The 15,735-nt window shown below is 40.4% G+C and overlaps 2 long non-coding RNA genes across 2 annotated transcripts in view; one reads left to right on the top strand and one right to left on the bottom strand.

Annotated features, from left to right (window-relative positions):
* LOC150050778 (uncharacterized) overlaps positions 1–15,735 on the bottom strand; it is a 72,562-nt gene that overhangs the window by 31,290 nt on the left and 25,537 nt on the right. The gene's annotated exons all lie outside the window — the stretch shown is intronic.
* Positions 48–6,128, top strand: LOC150050781 (uncharacterized). Its single transcript, XR_016538260.1, has 3 exons — positions 48–610; positions 3,260–3,306; positions 3,758–6,128. It is a non-coding gene; the product is annotated as an uncharacterized LOC150050781 (long non-coding RNA).

The raw sequence follows: 15,735 nt of genomic DNA, 5'->3' as shown, positions 1-15,735 counted from the left end.
AACTCAGGGACTACATGCCATCGCTTAGCTTTCTCACTTGCCTGAATTCTATGCTCTTTCAAAGCCTTCTATAGACAACATTCCTGTAAAACACCAGATTGTAAATGCTTTGTAGGAAATATTCCTGCACAAAATGTTCCTGTGCCAGTAGGAAGTCTCCCTAAAAACACAGTTCAGGAAAATCTTGTTACTCCGGGATCGACTGTAACTGCATTAAAGGTAATGCTGCCAATTGAAGGCAAGGAAGCACAATGGGAATACCTCAGCATGAGCACTGACTCACCTGTCAAAGCCGTAGTCACCCATTCCCAATTTCCATCCTTTGCTGATCATTTTGAAATGCAGTTAAACCAGCAGCTGAGGCCCCTCATTCCCAATAATGATGTGAGGAAGCTCCTATCTCATGTTATCCGGACCCTGAAAATTGACTGCTCTGAGACTGAAGTGCAGATGGCTTGTTCCACGCTCATCTCCAAAACAGGCTTGCTGATGAAGCTTCTCAGTGAACAGCAAGAAATCAAGGTGTCAAGAGCTGATTGGGATACGGAAAACTGATAACTATATCAATGAGAGCACTGAAGTTCAAGGTGAAAGAAAGGAGTCAAGTGAGGTGAGCACAGCTATAGACCTGTAAACCCTGACTTCCCCATCCTTTAGATACACTTTGAAGGAGGACTGCCCTGGTTTTAGTCCAGTCCAAAGTCATTTGGCCAGTCATGAGACAGTTTTCTGCACTCTTCTTCATAGAGTGAAGTAGGTCTAAAGAATGTGAAATACACAGAAATTTTGCACATTAGTAAGACATAGAACACATTAATTTTTAACATATCCCATAAGAACCTGCCAGCTCCTGTCCTGAAAGAATTGGGGTTTGCATGGTTCCTTCCTCCTAATCTCTCTCTCTCTCTCTCTCTCTCTCTCTCTCTCTCTCTCTCTCTCTCTCTCTCTCTCTCTCTCTCTCTCTCTCTCTCTCTCTCTCTCTTTGGACAATCCTCCAGGGGGCTTGAACTCAGGGCTGTCTTAGGCTTTCTGCAGGCTAGAGCTTTTCCACTTGATCCACATCACCATTTCCAGGTTTTTCTATGTACGTGGTACTAAGGAGTTGAACCCAGGCCTTCGTTTATGCTAGACAAGCATTCTACAACTAGGCCAAACTCCCAGCCCCCTAATCTGTTTTACTTGACAAAATTTTTCTTTTGTTGGTTTGTTTTTACCTAACACAAGAAGTTCCGGGATATGGCTATAACAACAAAATCATCTTGGCAATATCTTTGGCTGTAGTAGTAATGATTTTGATTATAATTTTCTGTCTCGAGGTAAGGACCAACATGCATGTATATTTCCCAAATATATCATGTTTCTGTAACCAAAGCTATTTTCCCTTTTTCCAGATGGTAATTCTTTGACTGTACCTAGTGTTTTTCAGGTAGAGTCCATCATGGGACCACAGATCTCTTATTTCTGCCTCATAAATAGGTTTTTGCTTGGTTTGCTTTCTCTTTTTTTGCCAGGCCTGGGCTTAAACTCAGGGCCTGAGCACTTCCTTTGGATTTTCCCAAGGTTAGAACTCTACCACTTGAGACTCAGAACCACTTCTGGTTTTTTTCTAAGTTTGTAGTGCTGAGAAATCTAACCTGGGTCTTTGTGCATGCTAGGGCAAGCACTCTACCACTAGGCCAAACTCCTGGCCCTGCTTTGTTTTTTTTTGTCCTTCTTGGGGCTTTAACTCAGGGACTACATGCCATCGCTTAGCTTTCTCACTCAAGGTTAGTGCTCTACCACTTTGAGCCATAGCTCTACTTCTGGTGCTTAATTGCAGCTTAAAGTCTTATGTATTTTTCTGCCCAGGCTGGCTTTGAACCATGGTGCTCAGATCTCAGCCTCCTGAGTAGCTAGGCTTTGAGGTACTAATAACCAGGTTCACAAACAGTTTTGACTAAAGCTGTGACACCATGCATGGCACTAGGTTTTTGTTGTCGTTATTGTTTTGTTTTTATTTTTTTGTTTTGAACTCAGGACATGCACCCTGTCCCTGAGCTTTCCCCCTCCAACCTAACACCCTCCACTTTGAGCCACATTGCCACTTCTGGTTTTCTGGTGGCTAACTAGAGATAATAGTCTCATGGACTTTCCTGCCTGGGCTGACTTGGAACCATAATTATCAGATCTCAGCCTCCTGAGTAGCTAGAATTACAAGAATGAGCCATCCGCACCCAGTGATTTTGAGGTTTTATCCAAGATTTTTATATAACTTTACTATTGTTTATTCTTCTTACTTTCATTTTTTTGCCCTTCTGAGGTTGAAACTCAGAGCCTTAGCTCTCAAGGCTAGCACTCTGTCACTTGAGCCACAGCAGTGCTTCCAGGTTTTTCTATTTATTTTGTACTGAGGAATCGAACGCAGAGCTTCATGTTTGCTAGGCAAGCACTCTTCCATTAGGCAATGCTCCATCTTATGTTGTTTATTGTAAAATGCTTACCTATACCTTTATTGCTATTATAAGTTGTATCTTATCTCTAATTCCCATGGGTACATAGGAAAGCTATTATTTGTGTGCTGATCTCCATATTTTGTTTCTGCCACTTCACTGAATTTTCATATTGTTAGTCCAATCACATTTGCTGATTCTCTTGGGCTTTGTTTGTTTTTTTCTAACCGGCTTTTCTCTGGTTAATTGGAAGTCAGAGTCTCACATACTTTCCTGCCCAGACTGGGTCAAACTTTGATCTTCAGATCCTAGCCTCTTAATTACCTAGGAATACATGTGTGAGACACAGTGCCGGGCTCTCTTAGGCTTTTTTTAGCTATCCATCATTTCATATACAAATAAAAATAGTTTGGTTCCTTTCCAACATTTGTGCTGTATTTATGTCTTCATTACATTGGTTGTCTTCAATAGGAGTGCCTCATGACAGTAATAATTGTAATAAAGACAGTAATGTTGTTTGGGATTTGATAATAATACTGGTGTTTTGGTTTCTAGGAAAGTCTACAATCAGTTAAAGGGCATTTCCTTTACTGTTTTACAGTTATCATGAGGACTTTTCTGTTGGATTTTATCTAAATTAGTAAATGCCATGTATTAAAATTCTAGCTTCAGACAAGACCCTCAGCTGGGTACTGTGGAAGAGAAAAAGATCTATTAGTGGAGCAGAATTCCTGGGGTCATAAAAGCCCCCTCATAGTATATAAATAAAGGAATGAGCAGTTGAAAGTACTTAATGTTGATAGATAATCCTGATTGTGCTTTGTTCCCAGATTTATTCCCACAGAACATCAGCAGAAGAAAGTGAAGAGTCCTCAAGGTAAAGAGAGTCTAAATCTTTAGTGAGGATCTGAGAACTGGAAGGAGCCTAGAACTCATCAATTTCTATTCCCTAGCCTTACAATGAGGGCTCTATGCAAGTTAGAGAGAACTCTTGCTTCCTGAGGTCTCATCTGGCTGCAGCAAAAGCAGTTGCCCAGGGCCAGGAGTTTGACCTAGTGGTAGAGTGCTTGCCTCACATGCACAAATATCCGGTTTCGATTCCTTGATATCACATACATAGAAAAAAGCTGCACAGACCTCTCAATGCCACATGAAAGAAAAACATGGCCAAGAGGGTAAATGACACAGATTCTTTTGATGTGGATGAGATTTTCCATAAGAAGAAAAAAGAGTAAATGGATGGGGGCAATTTCAAGGGGGGGAAGCAAGGGAAAGTTGGACTTCTTCCTTCAATATTGAAAGGCTGCCATTGTTCTTTCTCCCGGAAGCTCAGTGAAACCAATGTAGAAGTTCCACCACAAGGGAGCTGGAGCCGCTCACTTCACGTGGTTCAGGAGCCCAGGAAATGGATGGGAAACTGCTGGCATAGAGGAACTAAAGGCAGCAGCCTCTTCTGTCCTGAAACCAGACTCAGTGGGCAGCACTGCTCTGTCCACCACTGTATGTATGAGGTCAGAAATAGAAAACCTTACCTAAATTCTAGTGTTAAAACATGGAGACTTCTAATCTGATCATATCTTTCCTCCAAAATGGCTGCTTTTGTAAGACTGGCTCTCCTGGGGCCCGCAGAATACCCAGGGCTAAACAGAGTCAAAATTCAGGGGAAAAATTTCACACTTTAGACCAGAGCTTGCAAATACGCCTCGGGAAGGGGACTTTTCATTGTGGGGAGAGCTGAGTTCTCAGGAGAACTCTTGTTCCAGTCCTCTATGGTCTTTCAAAGCCTCTATAGACAGCATTTCTGTAAAACACAAGATTATAACAAATGCTTTGGTAGGAAATATCCCTGCACCAAACATCTTTGTGCTGGAAGGAAATCTCCCTAAAAACAATTTAGGAAAATCTTGCTGCTCTAGGATCCAGTGTGACTGCATTCAATTTAATGCCATCTATTCAATAAACAAGGAAACACAATGGCAATATCTTAACTTGGCCATTGATTCACTTGTCAAGCCTGCAGACTCACAAATCCAATTTTCATCCTTTGCCGATCATTTTGAAATGCAACTAAGTCAGTAGCTGCATTTGACATAAGAAAGCACCTCTCTTATCTGGACCTTGAAAATGGGACTGCTCTGAGACTGATGTGCAGATGGTCTGTTCCAAGCTAATCTCTAGATCTAGCCTCCTGCTGAAGCTTCTCAGCAAATCTCAAGTAGGCAAAGTGTCCAGAGCTGAGACCAGTGCAAAACAGGTAACTGCAACAATGAGAGCACTGAAGTTCAAAGTGAACAAAAGAAGTCAAGTGAGGTGAGCACAGCTATAAAACTTCAGGCCTCAAATTTAGATACACTTTGAAGGAGGAAGACCTGGGGCTTTAGTCTAGTCCAAAGTGTTATGGCTTGTTTCCCACATTCCTCCTCCATAGAGTGCAGTGGACCTAAAACACAGTAAGATATAGAGGAACTACAAATTAAGAAAGCATTTTAACGCATTAAATTGGCATGTGATTTAACAATCTGCAAGAGCCTCACCTTGAAGAATGGGAGTTTGAGTCATTTTTATCTTTTCTGTCCCTTCATTATTTAACAAAATTATCCTTTATTTGCCTGTAGCTCCCACAAGAAGTTCTGGGACCTGGCTTTAACAACAAAATCATCTATCAATATTGGTCACTTTAGTAGTTATGATGTTGAGTATAATTTTGTGTCTCATTGAGGTAAGGTCCACAATTCAGTCAGGTCTCTGTAATATATCCTGTCTTCATAATAGATTCAGAATGCACACCTAAACAACAAAGCCATTTTCCTACTCTCTAGAACATAATTCCTTGATAGTACAGACAGTTTTCTACTATAAAACAGTATTTCTCATTGTTATTTCTGTAATATCAATTGGGACCACTCTTAAGGAGGAAGTGACTTTTATTGTTGAGTACTGTCCGAATTTGTGCCAAGGAGTCAGTGATCACTACGGGGTCAGTTTGAAAAGGCTTTGGGGAAATTATACCTGGCTACATACATACAGGTGAATATCCCATTTCTCAGATGTTCATGACCAGTCTTAGTATTTCTATATACTCCTATGCTGATATTATTTTCTCTGTACATCATTCAACTTTGTATTTATGTGTATATGAATGTGTGCATGTGTGTGTGTGTCTGTGTGTGTGTGTGTGTGGTGTATGATGTTTTATTTGTAATATCTAGAAATGGTCAAAGAAAGAGAGGTAAAACATTACTTGAATTCTACAATGAGATATAATATAACTCAGTATTTATTTAATTTAGAATAAATAGTCTACCACTGGATAGACCAAATGTTAAGAGAGGTGTGTGTCTGTGTGTGTGAGTGTGTGTGTGTGTGTGTGTGTGTGTGTGTGTGTGTGTGGAGTGCATACTTGAGTACCTTCTTATCCCCACTCTCTCTTTTACCCTATCATTTTAGGTAGGATAAAATCAGAAACTAGTTTATTATTTCCATTGTTTCCATAAAGAAATGAATTTCTTTGGGCCAGGAGTTTGGCCTAGTGGTAGAGTGCTTGCCTAGCATGCACAAAAACCCAGGTTCAATTCCTTGGAACAACATACTCAGAAAAAACCATAAGTTGTGCTGTGGCTCAAGTGGGTAGGGATCTAGCCTTGAGAAATCTCAAGGACAGTGTTCAGGCCCTGAGTTCAAACCCCCATACTGGCAAAAAAAAAAAGAACAGAAACTAGTTTCTTCATTTCCATAAAGAAATGGAGGAGAAAAGAGCACTATTTTGTAGCACTGCTGGTCAGTTTTAGGAGATGATGGTTTCCTTTTCCTTATTACATGATGTATACACATATCAAAAAATAACTACTGTCTCTAGAAAAACAAACTGATTTTTGTTGGAGACCATTGTTTTCAGCCTCCTGAGGAAGTAAGATTATCAGATGGCACCTGGCAGCTCCCTAATGAGTCAGTACTTGCTGACCAGGAAGTTTGTTTGCATTTGTTGATTTGTTTCTTCCATGCTTGTGGATAGAGTGGATCGCTAGATTTCTTCCAGGTTTGTTTGCTGCTTTGCAGATGACCTTTACTGTTCTTGGCTGCTTAAGGATATATATAGTGTGGCATATAGGGGGAAAGGGGAGAAGAAAGGAGGAGAAAGGCAGAGAGAGAAGAAAGGAGAGAGAAATAAAAAACCTCTGCTTGCAGTGATTTGAGTCTGCGATCATTCCCAGGCCGCTTCCGAACTGACGCGTCGTTTTGGTGGGCAGCGACAATTGTTCTGTTTTCGGTCAGAACTACTAGCTTGTTCTTCTTTTCTGTTTTTTTTTTAAATTTTCTGTCTTTTTTTAAATTTTTTATTGTAATTAATAAAAGGGTTACATGATATTTGCCAGATAGAAGGTGCATTAATTCACATACATTGATATCCTTTCACATGTCTTGGTAACCATTACCCTGCCCCCCATTAGCTTGTTTTTTTTTTTTTAGTCATCTTAGTTCTTTTTTTTCCCAGGGCAGGGGTACATAGATAACTGACTTCAAAAGCAGGACCACAGCTCTAAGAGACCAGCTACCCACCAAAGGAAGGACAGGCTGCTGCAAGCTGTGCTTGCTGTGCCTGGACTCAGGGTGGTCAAAAGGGCTCTGGGGCTTTGCCCAGAGCTGAGACCTCCTGATTCCAGAAAAATCACTATATTTTCCTGGCCCTGTGAAGCTTTGTTGACACACACAGGCTGGCAAAGCTTGAGATGGGAAAATGGAGGAAGCCTCAATTCTAAAGCAATCACCATTACTACCACAGTGGCTTGGTAGTGAGGGAGCACTTTATAACTACAGAGTGGTCATTCCATCATGAAAGAGCACACGTCCCATATAAATAAAAGGCAAAAGAAGGAGGGTGAACAAGGACACACTAAATGCACTAGCACAACGATGTTCATTGCAGCATTATTTACCATAGCAAAGATATGGAACAAACCCAGATATCCCTCAGTTGATGAGTGGATCAACAAGATGTGGTATTTGTACACAATGGAATTCTATGCTGCTGTCAGAAAGAATGACATTGCCCCATTTGTTAGGAACTGGAAAGACTTAGAAAAAATCATATTAAGTGAAGTAAGCCAGACTCAAAGGAACATAGGCCCAATACTCTCCCTCATTTGTCATAATCAGTAGAAACCTTGGGCTCTCCTAGCAGAGATTTGCAATAGAGCAAAACCTAGATACATAAGGCCATATAGAATGACGCTAAATGAAAGGACCTCTAGGATATAGAAACAAAAGCCATATAATGAGTGATTGTTGTCCTTAATGTACTATGTTATCTCTCATCTCTTCTGCTGTCCCTTGGTTATCTCATATCGTTACAGTATCTCACTGTGTTATCTGATATATTGGATATATTTGTATTTGGTTATTTGAAATTGGATAGGGAAGGGGGAATATAAGATGAGGGATGGGGGGTGGGGGGAGGGAAATGGGGACCAAGACATGGAAAGGGTATCAATGTATGTGAATTAATGCACCTTCTATATAGCAAATAGTATGTAACTCTTCTATTAATTACAATAAAAATATATGAAAAAAACTGTACTTTGTCAGAGTTCTTAGCTCAGTGAAAGAATTAACATTCTAGTGTTTAGAGAAGAATGCTGTTAAATCAGCCAATTGTCATACAATTTCTCTCAGCTATAGTGTTTTGAATAGAAACGACTGCATGATAACTTCAGTATGGGGTCTCATTCAGTCCCCCAAGAGGCAACTGCACAGGGGAATCCCTTAAAAGACTTCCACCCAGCCTGGTAAGGATTGATTGTTTCTGAGGCCTGCAGCAGTTTTCCATAGGAGCAAAAACTGAAGCAGAAGTTGACAGTAGACCAAGTGAGTATGTCTTGAAAGTGCAGCCAACAGAGATGAAGAGTAGATTACAGATTGCAGAGTGCATGTCAGTTAGATTCTGTGTGGGGATTTCCTTAGAAAAGATCAAAGACTCGCTGTTATGCAGGTAGGGGTTAATGAGCTAGCAAATTAGGGTTAATTAATGCAGCATCTTTAGTACCCACAGGCTAATGAAATCCAGGGTTATTTGGATTATATTAACATCAAACAAAGTAGACTTTTAGGCCAAAAGCACTTAAAGAGTAATTTTGCTGGTTAAAGAACACACTATCTATGATTCTAGGTAAATACCACTGCATCACAATTAGTGCTAAACATTTCCATAAACATTAGGAGAAAATGATTAAAATGTAGTGACAATACTTCAAGAAAGACAATTGAAATCATTGTGGAGACTCTAATTATTGAGATTGTGTATAAGGAGCATATATGTGATTCTGTTGATATGCATGTAAATTATAGGTATATGTATATGTGTATACAAGTGTATGTATATATTAATTTTTTAAATTCTCCTTTAAATTACATACATTTTATGCCTTATTGGTTTGGGAAAATTACTGTAATTTGTGCCTTGCTTCTGAAGCACCACTTCCTTTTAGGGGAGGCAGATTTTCATAAAACGAATGACAAGGAAGCACTCAGAAGATTATTCAGTGATCTAAACAAACATGGCAGCAAAAAAGGCCTGATTGAGAGAAGTGAATTTTGCAATATGCATTCAGAATTTTCTTTGTTTTCGTAACTTCATTTATTGTATATGATGACTTGGTCAAAACCATGAGTAATAAATCTTTGCTAAAAAAAAGAGGAGGTGGGTGAGGAAGTGGGAATTGGCACAGATGCTGAGATATTCTAATAGCTTGTTTTTAAGTGTTCATCATGTCCTGATTTTATGCATCAATCATCATGATAGCCTTTCAGAGATGAAAATCTCTAAACCTATGCTTTCGATTTAGGCAATGGCTTGCTGTGATTCAACTTGTATGATAAAGCAGCTAGGAGAAGAGAGACAGCTCTCCCTCTCGTCTTCCATCCTTCCTTCCTTCACCCCAGCAAATGACCCATGGGAGATTAAATCTAAAGAGAACTGAGTGAAAGGCTGTGGAAGAGAATAAATGCTTCTGCCTAGTATGGTTATGCAGGTGTTTATGCACAGGGACTTTTGGGAAAAAAAGGTAGGTAGGGCTGACAACTCTAGCTATGCTGCAGGCCAAGTCATATGCAAAGTTCTCCCTAGAGGTACTGTAGGGACCTTCGGGACAGGCTTGGAGAGCTCCTGCAGGTCCTGTCTGTGTACATGGGAATTGATTGAAGAGGCTCAGAATGAGGGAGCCTTTGGTCATTTTGATTATGAACCAAAGCACAGGTTTGTTCCAGTAAGACCTGAGATGTACATAGCGGCACACATGAAATAGCATCAGCTGTCACTAATTGTCTATTTCTTTTCCCACAAGGAGCTTTTTTGGTTTATGCGAAGGCAGTGCTCCTGAGAATCTGAGAGTCAGGCGAGTTAATTGGAGAGGATGTGGTGCTATAGCCAGAAAATTATGTTCCCCTAGACTTTCCTCGGAGGGCTTCTTTTTAACTTTGGCTGAGGGATATGTACAGATCTCTTATTGATACAAGCAAGAAAATCATGGCCAAGAAGCTACATGACAAGGACTCCTTTGATGAAGATGAGGTATTCCAGAAGAAACAAGGGGGAATATCAAGGAGCAAGTTAACATTCCTAGATAACAAGGCATAGGTTGGGGGTGAAGGGTGCAAGGGAGAGTCTGGTGTTCCCATCAAGACTAAAAGCTTGGCATTGCTTTTTTTCCCTAGGAAACTAATCTAAACAGCCATAGAGATGTCCCCACCACCACCACCAATACCACCTCCACCACCTCTTCCACAACCTGGGGTTCAGAGAGGGAAAGTGCTGGGTGTTATGGGATCTTTTCTTCCACAAAAACTTGGAACTGTTTCCTCTGACAAAGGCTTCAAGCCTTCCTTTTCAGAGAAAGGATGCACTGAGTAAACAGGGACAGGAGATTCCAAGTGGCTCTGTTCAAAAGGTCAACTCCTGGATCATTGGCTTCCAGTATCTAACTGCAGATCCTTACAGGGTCAGTCACAACAAGTTCTCTAAAAGCAGGTATGGCCCAGGCTGTTTGCAGAGCAAATAAATCCTGCCTTCCAAAAATAAAATGATTTTTATCATTCTAGATGTCTGTGTTTACTATGTAGGTATGGTATTTAAACCTTATGGCTACCTGGGTGGTCAGTCTTATTCTTCCCAAATAACAGGTAACTAAGGCCCCAGGGACTAAAGAACTTCCACAAATTCAAAAACAATATTACTTAGGTTTTAATTTGCTTGTGAAAGAAATCCTAACTAAAATATAATGAAACCTGAAGTGGTAGAAAAGGTGAGGTGGCAGTTGATAGTACCACTTGGGATATGATGGAAAGAAGACCATGAGTTCTAGAACAACTTGGGCTATATAATAAGACATTGTCTCCAAACATATAATAGACTTTATGTAGGCTCCTCTATAGAGGACACTAAAGGACTTAAGGGTGCCTGTGCATCCTCTTCCTTCCCATCTGCTTTGCTCAATCACAATTTGACAAGTGTCAAACAATGGTAAGACATTGTTAAAGACAGTGATCACTAATTCCAACTCTATAATAATGGTCAGGAAATAACTCAGAAAGAAAAAAAAAACAGTTTCCCTCAGAAGGCCTGTCACCTAATTGGACCACAGAACAGGGAAGAGAATGCTGTCACTGTCTGACCATGGTTCTATGCAAAATCTGAGATGGGGCTTTAAACCAGTAATTCAAACCCAACAGAACCACAGGATGTAGAGGATCATCTAAAAACAAACCAAGAGGGTGGTTCTGTTATCAGAAACCCTTGTAAAACAAAGACAGGGGATCAAAGACTGAACTTAAACTAAACTTTGAGCCCCTAATTGCTATTCACCTATTCATAGATGCCATAAACCTAGAAACTTATCAGCTTTTCTTCATCCCAAAGCATTTTGCTGGTGCTTTTATTTCATTCAAGTCACATGGTAACATGTGGCTTTTTTGATCTGGACTCTTACAGGCAATCTCATGGTTCATGTATGAAATCTTTTGTGGAAAGGTATATGTGCATTTGTGAGTTGATCATTTCTGATTCTCTCACCTCATTGCAGGACCCATGCCAGAACACTCAGAGGAGATAAATGTACCTGTAGACCCTTCAAAGAGCCCAAGAGCCTGGAAAGCAAGAGACCACAAGACCAGGAAAGATAGCATCCTGGAAAGCAGATGAGGGATTGTTTTGTGCGGTTTCCCATGGCTCCATATTTTAATACCTATGCACAACTTCAGTGGACAAAGAGAAGGGACATTAAATGTGTTTGGAAGCAAGGCAAGCATGTCCTACACCACTAATTCTCTACCTGGGACACTTGTATCCAGAAACACTACTATACTCTTTTTTGGGAGGGAAGGAGATATTGATTTTTTTTTTTTGCCTGAGCACTGTCCTTGGACTTTCTCAAGGCTAGAGCTCTACCACTTGAGCCTCAGCACCACTTCCGGCTTTTTTCTATGTATGTGGTACCGAGGAATCGAACCTGGGTCTTCATGCATGCTAGGCAAGCACTTTAACCACTAGGCCAAACTCCCGGCAGGGAGTGCTCAGGCCCTGAGCTTGTCAAGCCCAGGACTGGCAAAAAAAAAAAAGAGTCTCACGAGATATTGATTTTTATTTGGGCTTCTCACAGTGACTAGAACTGCTCTGCTTCAGAAACATTGTTCTTTTGCCAAGATGTTCATAGAAGAAAAATAAGAAAGCAACCAAAACAAGCTGTGTTTCCCATCTTGTTTAAAATGAGTTTGCCACCAAGAGAATATATAATCTGATCTGTTTTTTCATGTTCAACTATCCAAACATCCTCAGATTCACCTAGTCTAAACCACTTCTGCAGAAATACCAAACTGAAAACCCCCAAATAAGGAAAGGACACACACTTAATGGCCAGTTAGACCCTAAGGGACATAGGACACAGGTCAATGGGATGGACTTGACTCAGAGAATTGGCCTATTTCCAGCCCTACATACCTGCCCTCTGGGCACCTGCTTTCTGAATTCAATCCAGCCCAGGCCAGGGCTGAATTTCTTTTGTGCAGGACCTGGTGCTTGAACTCAGGGCCTGGGCACTATCCCTGAGCCTTTTTTGGTTCTATCCCTTGGGCCATAGTGCCACATCTGCCTTTTCTGTTTATGTGGTAGTGAGGAATCAAACCCAGAATTTCATGCATGCTAGGCAAGTACTCTATCACTAAACTAGGCTGCATTTGACCTCAATACAGAGCCTGTACCTCCTGTCCTGCCCTTCTACTGGCTGCAAGCTGCTACATTCCAGCCTGTTTCTCTTCCCGATGTAAAGAACAATGTCCCCTCTGCCATGAGAAGTGTAAGCCCAACACCAGCCCCCCCACACACACATACACAAAATCAGTCTTCGCTGCTTTGAATCCAGTCAGGAAAAGGCCTTATGAATCCATCTCCAAAATAAATAGCAAAAAAGCTAGGGTATAAATGTGACTCAAGAAAGTGGTTCAAGCGGTAGGGTAGTAACTTGAGCTGAAGAGCTCAGGGACAGCACCCAGGCCCAGAATTCAAGTTCCCTGACCAACAAATAAAATGTGACTAAGCTAAACAGGTTAACAAGTACAAAATCTTGACTTTACACAGCAGAACAGGAAAGAAAATCATTCCTTCTAGATTGCTGATAAACTCTAACGTGCCATACTGTTCTTGTGTAACATCAAATCAATATCCTGCTTTAAAGAAAAACTCATCTTATATGTAATATAATATGAATATATTTGTTATATATACACAAGTATATATATATATGTATATATGAGTTACTTTGAAAATTACAGTATAAGATTGAAAACTTACACCAACAGAGAGAGGAATGAGGCAATAATCAGGAAAGCAACTCCTTTCACAATAGCCTCAAAGAAAATAAAGTACCTAGGAATTAGCTTAACTAAGAATGTAAAGGACCTTTTTGATGAAAACTTTAAAATCCTAAAAAAGGAAATTAAAGCAGAACTAAGGAAATGGAAAAACCTCCCATGCTCCTGGATTGGAAGAATCAACATTGTGAAAATGAAAATCTTGCCAAGGGCTATCTACAAATTCAACGCAACACCCGTCAATATCCCAATGGCATTCTTTAAAGAAATAGAAGAGGCAATTCAAAATTTCATATGGAATAATAAAAGACCCCGTATAGCAAAAACACTTCTTAGCAGAAAGAACAGCGCTGGAGGAATTTCAATTCCAAACTTTAGACACTATTACAGGGCTGTAATTATCAAAACAGCTCGGTACTGGTACAAGAACATGCCTGAAGACCTATGGAATAGAACTGAGGACCCAGATATTAAACCACAGACCTATGACCACGTAATCTTTGACAAGGGATCCAAAAAAATAGAATGGAAGAAACACAGCCTCTTCAACAAGTTGTGCTGGCAGAACTCGTTAAGCACCTGCAGAAAACTAAAGTTGGATCCTTCTTTGTCACCCTGCACTAGAATTAACTCCAAATACATCAAAGACCTGGAGGTAAAAGCTGACACACTGAAAACTTTACAGGAAGGAATAGGAGATACACTAGGCCTCCTTGGCACAGGTCGAAACTTTCTTAATAAGGACCAAGAATCACAACAAATCCGAGAAAGGCTGGATAAGTGGGACTGCATTAAACTGCAGAGCTTCTGTATGGCAAAGGACATAGCTAGTAAATTAATTAGGAAGCCTACAGAGTGGGAGAAGATCTTCACCAACCAAACAACGGACAAAGGCCTCATATCTAAAATATATCAACAACTCAAAAAATTGAATCACTCCAAAACTAATCTCCAAAGTAACAACCATCCCATTAAAAAATGGGCCAAAGACTTAAAGAGAGTCTTCTCTGAACAAGAAACAAAAATGGCCTATAGACACATGAAGAAATGCTCAACATCTCTGGTCATAAAAGAAATGCAAATCAAAACAACTCTAAGATTCCACCTCACTCCAGTTAGAATGGCCAGGATCAGGAAAACGAATAATAACAGATGCTTGAGGGGATGTGGCCAGGAGGGATCACTACTACACTGTTGGTGGGAGTGCAAACTCATTCAACCACTATGGAAAGCAGTATGGCAGTGCCTCAAAAGGCTAAACATAGAACTTCCCTATGACCCAGCATTTACCCAACCATCCAGAATCTAGGGCATACTAAATCCACTAGCACAACAATGTTCATTGCAGCATTATTCACCATAGCAAAGATATGGAACCAACCTAGATGTCCCTCAGTTGATGAGTGGATCAACAAGTTGTGGTATTTGTACACAATGGAATTCTATGCTGCTGTCAGAAAAAAACGACATCGACCCATTTGTTTGGAAATGCAAAGACTTAGAAAAAAATCCTATTAAGTGAAGTAAGCCAGACTCAAAGGAACTTAGGCTCAATGGTTTCCCTCATTTGTCATAATCAGTAGAAACCTTGGGCTCTACTAGCAGAGACCTGGAAAAGAGCAAACCCTTGATACATAAGGCCATATAGTATGAAGCGAATTGAAAGGACCTCCAGGATATTGAAACAAAAGCCAGATAACGAATGACTGTTGTCCTTAAAGTACTATGTTATTTCTCATTTCCTTTGCTGTCCCTTGGGTATCTCATATTGTTACAGTATCTCACTTTGTTATCTGATATATTGAATTTATTTGTATTTGGTTATTTGAAATTTGATAGGGAAGGGGGGAAAACCAAGATGGGGGGGTGGGGTGAGGGGAGTGTAATGTGTACCAAGACATGTGAAAGGGTATTAATGTATGTGAATTAATGCACCTTCTATCTGGCAAATATCATGAAACCCTTTTATTAATTACAATAAAAAATTAAAAAAAGATTGAAAACTGCCACAAATACTTGAAGGCTCTGTTCAGACAAGGTCAAACGTGGATGTTTTGCTCAGCCCATGGGAGGGGTAGGGCTGAATCCAAACCTTCATCCTGAATAGCGTGCTCCCAGGCTCACTTGTTCCAGCAGAAATATTGTAGTCATCATTGACTCTATGGTAAACCCAGCAAATGGAGTGGATGATTTTTGGCCAGGTGATAAAATTTTAAAGGAAATGAAAACACTGTGGGATAAATAATCATAATGTGTATTCTCAAGCTTACCACCCTAATTGGCTCACTTTTGTGTTTCTGGAAACCTACAACGAAAGGGAGAAAAATAATATCTCAGGAAAGGACTCCACGCTCCCAGAACTGGAATGGCATTTCTGCATAACTCCTGAGGTCCCAACCATGTCATTTCCTTGGGTAGTTCTGTCATGTCCCTCCTCACCACATGCTAGCAT

This window comes from Megascapheus bottae, chromosome 17 (assembly GCF_031878675.1).
Source record: "Megascapheus bottae isolate mThoBot1 chromosome 17, mThoBot2.hap1, whole genome shotgun sequence".
In the NCBI taxonomy this organism is placed as follows: domain Eukaryota; kingdom Metazoa; phylum Chordata; class Mammalia; order Rodentia; family Geomyidae; genus Megascapheus; species Megascapheus bottae.
The sequence above is the reverse complement of the archived record's forward strand: the minus strand, read 5'-3'. Positions and strand labels throughout refer to the sequence as shown.